Raw genomic sequence first — 12200 nt, 5'->3', positions numbered from 1 at the left:
TTTCCGGATGATCAGTAGAGGAGCCCAGTTGGGGCGATCGGGGATCTAGCATTTGGAGTTCTCTTTATTTATGTTGGTTCCATAGTCGGACCTTGATTGTATTCTGGACGATGTATGCTATATTTATGTATTATGTGAAGTGGCGATTGTAAGCCAAGTCTTTATCCCTTTCTTATTCAGTACATGGGATGTGTAAAGATTACCCCTCTTGTGACATGCCTACCATGCGGTTATGCCTCTAAGTCGTGCTCCGACACGTGGGAGATATAGCCGCATGATGGGTGTTACGAAGAGCCATGTTGGATAATGCCTTGTCGCTTGGGACGCGGTTTGCAAACCTACAACATTCGGAGTCCTAGGTGTGAAGAACCTAGCATTGCAAGCGCTGACACTTCGTGTGCGATGGGAATGGCTGAGAATATCTGATCCGAGCAAGCCCTGGCAAGGGTTGCACATGCTAGTGGATGATCAAGCGCGAGAGGTCTTTAACAGCTTAGTCAAGATCAAGGTGCGGGAGGGATCAAAAGTCCTCTTTGGAAAGATCGTTGGATCCACAGCACTGCGGTTGCTGACATCGCCCCGTTACTTCACGAGCTGGCGAGCACGATGAACAAAAATAGGAGAACAGTGAGAGATGCGCTCGATGATAATGCCTGGATGCAGGATGTGCAAGGGGAGCTCTCTTTCTTGGGCCACATACAAGTCTACTCACAATGCCAATCCATCAACACAATGGAGAGGAATTTGGAGGAGCCTGACCAATTCATTTGGCCTTGTCACGCGTCAGGAAGATACAATGCAAGCTCCACATACAAGTGGCTTTGCATGGGGCAAGTCAAAACCCCCACCGCAGGCTGCATTTGGCGAAGTTGGGTGATACGTCTCCAACGTATCTATAATTTATGAAGTACTCATGCCATGTTTACAACATTATATGATTTTGGTATGATTTGCATGGAACTAACCCGGACTGACGCTCTTTTCAGCAGAACTACTGTGGTGTTGTTTTTGGTGCAGAAATGAAAGTTCTCCAAATAAGCTGAAACTTTTTGACGATTTTTTTTGGAACAAAAGAGAACCCCGAAGCTTCGTGGGAGGGCTAGAAGAGCCACGAGGAGGGCATAACCCACCAGGGCGCGCCTGGCTTGCCCTGGTGGGTTGTGCTCACCTCTTAGCGTGAAACCAACGCCAAAAATTCCTATAAATAGAGAAACCATCAGAAATAACCCTAGATCAGAAGTTCCGCCGCCGCATGCCTCTGTAGCCACCGAAAACCAATCTAGACCCCGTTCCTGCACCCTGCCGGAGGGGGGAATCATCTCTAGTGGCCATCTTCATCATCCCAGCGGCCACCACGATGAGGAGGGAGTAGTCCACCCTCGGGGCTGAGGGTTTGTACCAGTAGCTATGTGTTTAATATCTCTCTCTCTCTCTCTCATGTTCTCGAGATGTCACGATCTTGATGTATCGCAGGCTTTGTTAATATAGTCGGATCATATGTTGTTTTCCTATCTTTATCTTGTTGTGATGAATTGAGTTTTCCCTTTGAGATTTCGTTGTTATCGGATTGAATATTTTTATGGATTTGAGAACACTTGATATATGTCTTGCAATTGAATACTCGTGGTGATAATGGGGTATCGTATTGATTCACTTGATATATGTTTTGGCACTCAACTCGCAGATTCCCGAGGTTACATTGGGATAATCTATGCGTAGGGGTTGATGCATGTTCTTGTATTTGTTTCTCTAGTATAAATCTTGGGGCACTCTTTGAAGTTCTTTGTGTTGGATTGAATATTATGAATCTGAATTTGCTTTGGTGTTATTTTAGTACGAACTCTTGGTTAGATCGATCGGAAAGAATAGCTTCGTGTTATTTTAGTACGAGCTCTAGGATAGATTGATCAGAAATAATAGCTTTGAGGTGGGTTCGTACCCTACAAACAATTTCGTCTTATGTTCTCCGCTAGATAGGAACTTTGGAGTGATTCTTCGTTGCACGTTGAGGGACAGTTATATGATCCAATTATATTAGCACTGTTGAGAGGTTGCACTAGCAAAAGTACGGACCCTAGGCCTCATTTTTAAGCATTGCAATACCATTTTTGTGCCCGTTTACTATTTTCTACCTTGATGTTTTTATTTATATAGATTATAAAAATATATTTCTACCATCCATATTACACTTTTATCACCATCTCTTCGTCGAACTAGTGCACCTATACAATTTGCCATTGTATTGGGTGTGTTGGGGACACAAGAGATTTCTTGTATTTGGTGGCAGGGTCGTTTGAGAGAGACCATCTTCATCCTACACCTCCCACAGATTGATAAACCTTAGGTCATCCACTTCAGAGAAAATTGCTATTGTCCTACAAAACTCCGCGCTTGGAGGCCCAACATGTGTCTACAAGAATAAAGCTGCGTAGGAGACATCAAGCTATTTTCTGGCGCCGTTTCCAGGGAGGTGAGTGCTTGAAGGTATATCTTTAGATTTTGCAATCGAATCTTTTAGTTTCTTGTTTTATCACTAGTTTGGTTTATAAAAAGAAAACTAAAAAAATGGAATTGAGGTTGTATCATATTATTGATCATCTTTATAATATCTTTCGTGAAAATGATGGTTCAGAAAATTGTGCTCAATTGTTAGAAGAAGAAGTCAATAAAATGTTTGGCACAAAATATTTGAATGATGAGAATGATTTCAATGTTGTTAGTATGAATTCTTTGAATATCCATGATGCTAATGATATGCAAAGCCATAAGCTTGGGTATGCTATGTTTGATGAAGATGATATTTTTAGTCCCCCAAGATTTGATGTGCAAATTTGTTATAATGATTGAATGCCTCCTATTTATGATGATTATAATGATGAAAGTGGATTTGGAGAGGTCATGACTTTATTTAGTGATGAATCCACCATTTTGGATGAGGCTTCAATTGACTATGATAACGAAGTTGGTATCTATGATGATTACGGTGATGACATGTATGCTATAAAGAATAATGATAACCATGGAACTTGTCGTCATGATTTTAATTTTTACTCCCATGATAGTTATTTAGTTGAGTTTGCTCCCACTACTATTGATGAGAATAAATTTGCTTATGTAGAGATTAACAAAATTTCTATGCTAATGCATCATGAAAATAATGATTTATGTGATAGTTATATTGTTGAATTCATTCATGATGCTACTGAAAATTATTTTGAGATAGGAACATATGCTTGTAGGTATTGCAATAATATCAAGTTTCCTCTCTATGTGTTGAAAATTTTGAAGATGTGCTTGTTTTGCCTTCCTATGCTAGTTGATTCTTGCTCCCATGAATTATTTGCTCACAAAATCCCGATGCATAGGAAGTGGTTTAGGCTTAAATGTGCTTGTAATGTGATTCAGGATGCTCTTTTTCATGTTCCAATTCTAATCTTTTATGCGAGCATCATTGAAATCATTATGCCTAGCTAAAAGGCATTAAAGAAAAGCGCTTGTTTGGAGACAACCCAACACTTTTACCTACTTTTTTGTGTGTTCACATGATTAGGTTACTGTAGTAATCATGTTTTATTGCTTTTGTTTCAATAAAGTGCCAAGTAAGACCTTTGAGATGGCTTACGGTGATAGTTGATTTGATCTTGCTGACAAACAGAAACTTTTGCGCTCAGGAAAACAATTCTCATTTTTAACAGAAGCGTGATAAAATGATGATTCTTTTTGTAGAAGATTAATAGACAGATTGCCAAGGGTTTCCTATTTTTTCAGAATTTTTGGAGTGGCATAAGTATGGTTGGAGTACAGATTACTACAGACTGTTCTGTTTTTGACAAATTCTGCTTTCATTGCATAGTTTGCTTGTTTTCTAGTTTCCATCGCTTATATTGCTCAACATAAATTGCGGAAATGATATACTGCAGTAGGATTGTGTGGAAACAATTATGAATCTTGTCTTTGACAGTACCAAAGTGACATGGTTTGCTCTTTATCATACTAACCTATCTCACAAAGTTTCATTAAGTTTTGTGTGATTGAAGTTTTCAAGTTTTGGGTGAGATGTTGATATGAGGAGAATAAGGAGCGACAAGACCATAAGCTTGGGGATGCCCAAGGCACCCCAAGGTAATATTCAAGGAAGATCCAAGCCACTAATCTTGGGGATGCCACGGAAGGCATCCCCTCTTTCGTCTCCAACATTATCGGTAATCTTACTTGGGGCAATATTTTCATTCGTCACATGATATAAGTTTTACTTGGAGCATCATTTTATTTTGTTAGGATTTGCTTGATGTTATTTAGAATACTGTTTTGCATCTTTTAGTTCAATAAAAGTGGCAATGATAGCCTTTGCCATGCTTATTTCGCAAGTATACATGTTGCTGTTTGAAAACAGAAAGTTTACCGTTGTTGCGAAAATTCCCTAGAAAAGTCAGAATGTGATAAAATGTCGAAACTTTTCTGAAAATAAGCTCTGATAAATTTTCTACTATGTGGTAAATTTTCATAATTTTTGGAGTTAAATAAGTATTGATACTCTTGCATTCTTTACAGACTGTACTGTTTTGGCAGATTGTTGTTATGTTTGCATTGTTTGCATATGTTGGCTTGTTTAATGATTCTATTTGAGGATAGGAGTATTAAATATGCAGAGGAATTTAGTATGCAATGTTGAATAATAATTTCAGTGATTTTCTACAATAGATAATGATAAGGTTTTTGCATTTTTTATACTAACTTATCTCACGAGTTCTTGTTGAGTTTTGTGTGGATGAAGCTTTTGAGATTTAGGAAAATCATGATATGAGAGGAATTAAGGAGACACAAAAGCTCAATCTTGGGGATGACCAAGGCACCCCAAGATAATATTTCAAGAATTCTCAAGCATCTAAGATCGGGGATGCCCCGGTAGGCATCCCACCTTTCTTATTCAACAATTATCGGTTAATATCGGTTAAGCCTAAGTTTTTGCTTATTCACATGATGTGTGCTATCCTTGTATTGTCATTTTATTTTGTTTTGCTTGCTGTTTTAATTAAATACTTAGATCTGGAAGTTTTGGAATAAAATAGAGTACCCAAATAGTTGCCAGGGAGGCTAGGTAAGCGGCACTCACATCCCGTCAACGAAGCTCTTTTCTATGGAATTGCTCTAGTGCTTCACTTATATCTTTTTGAGCATGGTGCGCTTTAGTATTTTTGAAGAAATTCTCTCTTTCTTCACTTAAATTAATTTGAGAGAAATAAATATTATGCTCATGATCTTCACTTATATTTGTTTGAGCTTATCAAAAGCAACACATGAAAATTAGTCCCAAAGTGATAGATATCCAAGAAGGATACAATAAAAACTTTCATGAAGATCATTGGACAAAATAAACTTGATTCCTCGTAATAGTTTTGATATATGATGATGTGATATGTGAGTCATGTTGATGAGTAATTATGCTTTAGTAAGAATATTGGTGTTAAGGTTCGTGATTCCCTATGCAAGCACGAAAGTCAATAGTTGTGCAATTAAATTACATCCTACTTGTGGTGCATTATTCGGTGTTAATTATGCTTAATGATCGCATATGGGATTATTCGTTTCTTGGTTGGTAGCTTCCCAATCTTTTCCTAGCCTTCATTTTGCACTAAGTATGATCACTACTTGTGCATCCAAAATCCTTTAAACCAATTTTGCCACATGAGTCCACTATACCTACCTATATGCGGTATTCTTTTGCCGTTCTAAGCAAATTTGTATGTGCCATCTCTAATTTTCAAAATAAATTTCTCTTTTGTGTGCTCGTACCGCTCGCAAGGCAGTGAGGGGTGGCCAATATTTTCCATGCTAGATGTGTTATTCTCACGATGAGTGTTGGTTCACTTGTCACTGCACGAGAGTAAGGCAAAGGTATTAGGGATTCCTAGTCCTGAAATGAAAAATGAATTTACTTTATGTTGTCAAATAATAAATTCCTTGGAAAGTGTTGGTATGGAGGGCACCCGTGGATACGGTTAGCCATGGAAAGTGAAAGTATGGTGGAAAAAGGAATAAACTTTATTTTCTATTTGGGAACCGCCTATGATATATCTAGCATGGAAAGTGTTGGGAGCTCTAAGTTGTTTTTGTTGGTGGGAAAAGTATGCCTCCTAAAATGTTTTTTATCTCTCAGTTTTCGCTTTGAGCTCTGGCACCTCTACAAATCCCTAATTCCCTCCGCGAAGGGCCTTTTTTACTTTATGCAATTTTTATTTTTAATTTGAGTCTCCATCTTCTCTTATAAAGCACCAACTAGGGGGCACTATGATCGTACTTGAGCATTGGGTGTAGTTAATATGCGAGTGTGTTTCATGAATGGATCAATGATTTCTTGGTGATATGCTTGATTGTTGATGTCCTCATGATGGGCTAGGGATAACTTATTTTAGCGTTGATAATTTGAAAGACATGGTTTCTTGGTGATATGCTTGATTATTGATGTCCTCATGTCAAATTATAGACTATTACTTTGAATCATTCAAGTCCAAATGTTCATGCTACAAAAGAAAAGAGTGTATGATGAATATGATAGGTAGCATTCCACAACAAAAATTCCGTTTTAAATTGCTACTATCATGATAAGTTTTATGAGAAAGAGTTGCTCTCATGATGCTAGGAAAAGCGATTGAAATTATCATTGATCAAACTTATGCACTTTGCTAGCATTCACACTTCATAAATTATTTCTTTTATCATTTACCTACTCGAGGACAAGTATGAATTAAGCTTGGGGATGCTGATACGTCTCCAACGTATCTATAATTTATGAAGTATTCATGCCATGTTTACAACAATTTTATATGGTTTTGATATGATTTCCATGGAACAAACCTGGACTGACGCTGTTTTCAGCAGAACTACCGTGGTGTTTTTTTTGTGCAGAAATGGAAGTTCTCCAAATGAGCTGAAACTTTTTGACGATTTTTTGGAACAAAAGAGACCCCCGAGGCTTCGTGGGAGGGCCAGAAGAGCCACGAGGAGGGCACAACCCACCAGGGCGTGCCTGGTGGGCCTGGCTTGCCCCGATGGGTTTTTCTCACCTCGAGGCCCATCTTCTCGTGAAACCAACGTCAAAAATCCTATAAATAGAGAAACCAGCAGAAATAACCCTAGATCAGAAGTTCCGCCATCGCAATGCTCTGTAGCCATTGAAAACCAATCTAGACCCCGTTCCGGCACCCTGCCAGAGGGGGAAATCATCTCCGGTGGCCATCTTCATCATCCCGGCGGCCACCACGATGAGGAGGGAGTAGTCCACCCTCGGGGCCGAGGGTTTGTACTAGTAGCTATATGTTTAATCTCTCTCTCTCTCTCTCTCTCGTGTTCTTCAGATGCCACGATCTTGATGTATCGCGGGCGTTGTTAATATAGTCGGATGATATGGTGTTTTCCCCTCTCTATCTTGTTATGATGAATTGAGTTTTTCCCTTTGAGATTTCGTTGTTCTCGGATTGAATATTTTTATGGATTTGAGAACACTTGATATATGTCTTGCAATTTAATACTCATCGTGACAATGGGGTATCGTATTGATTCACTTGATATATGTTTTGGCACTCAACTCGCGGATTCCTGAGGTGACATTGGGGTAATCTATGCGTAGGGGTTGATGCACGTTCTTGTCTTTGTTTCTCCGATAGAAATATTGGGGTACTCTTTGAAGTTATTTGTGTTTACTATGAATCTGAATTTGCTTTGGTATTATTTTAGTACGAACTCTTGGTTAGATCGATCGGAACGAATAGCTTCTTGTTATTTTAGTACGAACTCTAGGATAGATTGATTGGAAAGAATAGCTTTGAGGTGGTTTCGTACCCTACAGAAAAATTCGTCTCATGTTCTCCGCTAGATAGGAACGTTGGAGTGACTCTTTGTTGCACGTTGAGGGATGGTTATATGATCCAATTATATTAGCACTATTGGGAGGTCGCACTAGCAAAAGTACGAACCCTAGGCCTCATTTTTAAGCATTGCAATACCGTTTTTGTGCCCGTTTACTATTTGCTACCTTGATGTTTTTATTTATACAGATTATAAAAATATATTTCTCCCATCCATATTACACTTTTATCACCATCTCTTCGCCGAACTAGTGCACTTATACAATTTGCCATTGTATTGGGTGTGTTGGGGACACAAGAGATTTATTGTATTTAGTTGCAGGGTCGTTTGATAGAGACCATATTCATGCTATACCTCCCACGGATTGATAAACCTTAGGTCATCCACTTGAGGGAAAATTGCTACTGTCCTACAGAACTCTGCGCTTGGAGGCTCAACACGTGTGTACAAGAATAAAGTTGCATAGTAGACATCATTGGGCACCGCTTAAGTGCAAAATCTTCATGTGGCTCGCTAGCCAACACCGCCTTTGGACTTCTGACCATCGCGTTCGGCACGGTCTCCAAGACACACCTTTGGCCTGCTACACGTGCCTATAAGACAAGGACAATCCCGACCACAACCTTGCACATTTTGGCTATGCAGGAGAGGTGTGACACTCATGCTTGAATGATTGGAGACTCAACATTCAAATCCCATCTACAGATGTCACCTTCCTACAATGGTGGCTCGATCAAAGGAGGCACTTCAATGTAAAACTTAGAAGAGGATTCGACTCAATCACGATTTTAATTGCTTGGGCCATTTGGAAGCAGTGCAATGCACGCGTGTTCAACCTAGATGAGATAGATGATTGGAGGCAAGCCGCACTAGGCGGAGTTGGTGCTTTAGATCCTTTTGCAAGAGAGTAGCCGTATTTGCTAGGGCATAGGCATTGCGTGGGTTCCCCCTATGATTTGTTCGCATCTCGTTAGGGCTCTTGTACATATTATTCTGCCTTCTATAAAAATATGGTATGCCTTTGGCATACTTTCGAAAAAAAAGCTTGAGCTGTTGAGCACTGCCTCGTGGAGTTGTAGCATCTTTTGCAAACATTTGATCTTTTTAAACTGTGCGAAATAACCAAATTTGGCTGCACGTAAAGCTGCAAGTACATTCCTAAAATGTAAACCCAGAAAGAAAGTTCGTCGCTCTTGGGGGATGGCTTGCGATGTACACTGGCGGAGCGGGTCTCGTACATGCCCGACTTCGCGTCGGCGCATACTGTGATGCTCATCGGCGGTGAGCTCTGGTTCCGTCAGGATGCTCTTCGGGTCGTGCTCTTGAGCACCAAGGGCTCGACGATGGATGCCCTTTCGACCGTGAAGTGGAGGTAATTGACATCGGGGACATAGTCACCTTTCCATGTCATTTTGCTAGGGTTAGAGCATCTCCAGCCGTTGAGCACCCCAGGAGGCATTTCTTTAGCCTCTTGGGGTTGGTCCAGCGCAATATTTTGTCTGAGATTGAATTTTGTCCAGCCATGTCCACCCCCAAGCGAGGAAGGAGACAGCGAGCCCGCGCCCTCCGGGCTGCTCACCGAGGCTGTGGTAGGAGGCGGCCGACACTATGAGTGGTGGACCTCAGGCTACGCCCAGGCCACGGGCACCCAGTCCACGGAGTCGCGCCCCATCCGCGCCGCGCCGGCCGCGTCCCCAGTCCACGCCCAGGCTGCGTCGCCCCTTCCGCGAGCCACCCTGTCCACGCCCAGGCCGCATCGTCGCGCCCCCCGTCCGAGGCCGCTCTCGGCCAGGCCATGGCCGCCCAGGCCGCGCCTGCCCTAGGGCCGGCCCGGCCTCGCCCCGAGCTCCATGGACCTCGAGCAACATGACGGCAGAGACGGCGTCCTTCTCCTTGAGCGCGTCCAGGCCACGGCCGCCCCGTCCCAGCTACGTCTGCGCCGCCACGTCCCAGCCCCATCCACGCCGCCCCATCCCAGCCTCCTATACACCATCACCATCACGCACACCAGGGCGCAATCGCTGCTCCTCCTCGACCTCGCCGGCACCGCTCGTACAACCTAGTCGAGGGGCACTGCACCTGCGAGGCCACGACCATGCCAGCGCATTGTCAAACCGCGCCGCGCCGTCGACGGCCATGGCTGCTCCACCCGTCCACCTCTTGCATCCCGGTCTCGTCCGTCCACTAGGCCACGGCTACTCCACCATGGTGCCACGGCCTCGCCCCGCCCGGCGAGCTCTGGCTCCCAGGCCACGCCCTTCTCGGCTTCGTTCATGAAGAAAAAGTGAAAAGAGAGGAGAGAGAAGAGATAGAAAGGAAACGATGCCGATTGTGGGCCAAAAACGCCTAAAATATAGCCCTGGACTCGCCAAGAGCCCCCCGACGGGCTGGGTTTCGCCTGGGACCGCCAGACGAATATTTGCCCAAATCTGGCAAAAAACGAGACCTTGGGGGTTTGACTGGGCTATTTTTTATCACCGGATGTAAAAAGGTGGTCCAAAAGGGTCTGTTGGGGGTGGCCGGAGATGCTCTTAGAGACAGGTTGCAGGTATCGATTCCGATGAAGTGTACGATGGTGTAGGAGCATCACGGCGATCCAAGCAGTACACGGGTAGAGTGGCTATGACACACATTAACACAACACATGCTATCAAGCCAGGGATACTAGGCCGGGCCCGAGCTCGAGTCCAACCCCCGCCTTGGCGGAGGCTCGACACGTGGATAAGGATCCAGACCACCATGCGACACGGTTGGCCTTGGTGGAGGTATAAATTCCAATCCCCATTGCCCCTTGTGTTGGATGAGGAGTAGTCGATCTCGCTCTCGCCACTTTTGGACAACGTTGACATCCCGACACGACCCAGATCCAGATCTTCAACCTCCTTCTAGTGGTGGGAGGGGAAAGTGAGGGGTGCCGAGAGATCCTTCGTGGCGGTCGTGGCCACACCATTGTGCATTCAAGCATCCATGGTGAACAAAGGAGGGTGTGGCTACCAGGGGGTCGTCGTGAGGGGTTTCGATCTGGGAGGAGTGGCCGCAGTGTTACTTGTGAGTTGCGTTGGAATTTTCTCAAAGAGGAGAGGATGATGCGGTATAGTAGAGATAAGTATTTCCCTCAGTTAGAAACCAAGGTTATCAATCCAGTAGGAGAACCATGCAACACCTCGTTAGCAGTACCTACACACAAAATAACAAATACTTGCACCCAACGCGAACAAGGGCTTGTCAATCACTCGGCGGTTACTTGCAAGATTAAATTGTATGGTGATAGATAGATAGATAGATCGAACAAAAATACAAAATAAAATAAATAAATAAAAATTATAGCAAGGTATTTTTGGTTTTAATATATGAAAGAAAATGGACCTGGGGCCCATAGTTTTCACTAGAGGCTTCTGTCTTGAAAATTACTGTTGGGTAATTGATAGAAAAGCAAATAATCATGAGGATATCCAAGGCAATGATCATGTATATAGGCATCACATCCGAGACAAGTAGACCGAAACGATTCTGCATCTACTACTATTACTCCACACATTGACCGCTATCTAGCATGCATCTAGAGTATTAAGTTCATAAAGAACAGAGTAACGCCTTAAGCAAGATGACATGATGTACACAAAGAAAAAATCACGTATGAATAAACACCATCTTTTTATCCTTAATGTCAATGGTACAAATACGTGTCATGTCCCCTTCTGTCACTGGGGTTGAGCACCGTAAGATCAAACCCATCACAAAGCACCCCTCCCATTGCAAGGAAAATCAATCTTGTTGGCCAAACCAAATCAATAGATCAGAGAGAAATACAAAGCTATAACAATCATGCATAAAAGAGTTCAGAGCAAACTCAAATAATATTCATGAATGAATCTGATCATAAACTCACAATTCATCAAATACCAACAAACACACCGTAAAAAGTCATTACATCAAATAGATCTCCAAGAACATCAAGGAGAACATGGTATTGAAGATCAAAGAGAGAGAATAAGCCGTCTAGCTACTAGCTATGGAACCGTAGGTCCAAGGTAAACTACGCACGCATCATCGGAAGGGCAGCAAGGTTGATGTAGATCCCCACAGTGACCGATTCCCCCTCCGGCAGAGTATTGGAGAAGGCCTCCAGATGGGATCCTATGGGAACAGAAACTTGAGGCGGTGGAAAAAGTATTCTGGGTGGCTCTCCGATGTTAGGGGAATATTTGAGAATTTATAGATGCGGAATTAGGTCAAGAGGTTCCACGAGGGGCACACTAGCCCGGGGGCGCCCCCTGGGATGCGCCTCATGAGCTGGTTGCTCCCTCGTGACTCTTTAGGTCTTCTCCCGAACC

This window comes from Triticum urartu, chromosome 6, assembly GCF_003073215.2.
Source record: "Triticum urartu cultivar G1812 chromosome 6, Tu2.1, whole genome shotgun sequence".
Taxonomy (NCBI): domain Eukaryota; kingdom Viridiplantae; phylum Streptophyta; class Magnoliopsida; order Poales; family Poaceae; genus Triticum; species Triticum urartu.
The sequence above is the reverse complement of the archived record's forward strand: the minus strand, read 5'-3'. Positions refer to the sequence as shown.